Genomic DNA, 1,617 nt, shown 5'->3' with positions numbered 1-1,617 from the left:
GAATGAATATTGGAACTCATCATGGTAGAAGCCCTCGCTTGTTGGGTGATTCTTGCTGAAGACAAAACAGACTTGGACAGACTGGCAGCCTTTTTAACCAAACGGGAACAAGAATTGGTCATAATAGTCAGAATCCCTAAAATATTAACACTTCTGACCTCGACGCGACATTTTGTTGGGTATTAGCATTGAAAGATCTACCATTCCAATAAGTTTCCAGTCCTTTATGAGTCTCTCGACTACCCTTCCTTCACACTAACAATATTGGCCACTACTTTACCCTGAGAGTCTCTCGAAATGAATTTGTTAACTTTGCTTTTGATTCAATTACAGTAGGAAGTACAACTGACGCCAAATTATAGCAATTCATTTTATTATATGCACTTTTTTCGGATACATAGTGAAGACAACTCATCGAATATCTACCAAAAATATACAAAAAAACAAAAATAACCTAAGAAATGAAATCACTTCGATCGGAAAAAGCAACAAAAGTATAAAGATAAGATTCGAATCACCCAAAGGGGACATTTCGTCGTCAAGTTGGCAACGATGGATAGCAGAATTCCAAATCAAACTAATCAATGGTCCCCCAAATGCTCCAAGAAATTTAAGGAATACTCCACTGGCTTCATATGGACCACTACCTTCGATCCAATTCTCATTCCCGATTCTGTTCTATATTATAAAGGACATTTTCTCAACTAAAAGATCTTCCATTTTTCCCACTCCGGGAGAAATCCGGAATATTCCAACATGCCGGCACTGAGTTTTTAAGAAATCGACAATTTCAATTAATATTCTGGAAGATTATAATTTTTGTTTTTTACGATGGGACAAATCCAAAATCTTTTACAAAGACGGACTCAACGTCAGAAAATTGCAGAGTTTTTGATTTTATTCGTTCCCCAAGTGAACGTGAGTCCTCATTAGAGTCCCGAGACTGAAATATAGTTGGTGTTTATCAACTTTTTTTTGATTGTAGTGACGGTTATACTCTGAATGGGATGGAACGGGAATTGAGTAACTTTGCAAGAAATTGCGAGCAGTGGTTTGAATTTGAGATGGATTTGAACTGTTTACTATATCTTCCATTTATTCTAAAGGGTAAATTATTTTATTGGTGATTGGACAGTTTTTATATTAAATGATGTTATTTAATAACTTACGCAACCACGAAATATTTTATTGAATGGCGCTTTGTGTTTTAAAAATTTTTAATGTTAATTTAAAATTAAAAAATTTTGAAACAAATAAATTTTTAATTAATTTTCAATTTTTAATAAATCTATACTTATTTTATTAAAAACTCTAACAAAATCCTATTCAATTTATACAAATCTTACTTATTAGGTTAGTGACATAAAAATTGATTATATTTATACAAATTGTTACAAAATAATTTTTTTGGATATGTACATATTGGATTATTAACAAAAATATCCATTTGGGATTGATGTTTTCTAATAATTCCCCCATCAAGTCATCAATTCTCTCGAGATCAATGCTAAGTGATTTGTTAAACCGAAAGTTTCCAGGAAAAAAGGCACACTCTGGACACGAGATTTGTCCCCCCTGTCACCAGAAATGAAAGTCGATGGGTCGGAAAAAGGTCTC

At 33.1% G+C, this 1,617-nt stretch overlaps 1 long non-coding RNA gene across 1 annotated transcript; it reads right to left on the bottom strand.

The window, feature by feature from the left end:
• Nucleotides 1-345: 345 nt before the first annotated feature.
• On the bottom strand, nt 346-780 carry LOC115231784. Its single transcript, XR_003883549.1, has 3 exons — nt 706-780; nt 455-673; nt 346-422 (listed from the first exon to the last, which is right to left on the bottom strand). It is a non-coding gene; the product is annotated as an uncharacterized LOC115231784 (long non-coding RNA).
• Nucleotides 781-1,617: the final 837 nt, after the last annotated feature.

Source organism: Octopus sinensis, unplaced genomic scaffold (genome assembly GCF_006345805.1).
Source record: "Octopus sinensis unplaced genomic scaffold, ASM634580v1 Contig18899, whole genome shotgun sequence".
Lineage (NCBI taxonomy): Eukaryota > Metazoa > Mollusca > Cephalopoda > Octopoda > Octopodidae > Octopus > Octopus sinensis.
This window is presented reverse-complemented; position numbering and strand designations above follow the sequence as displayed.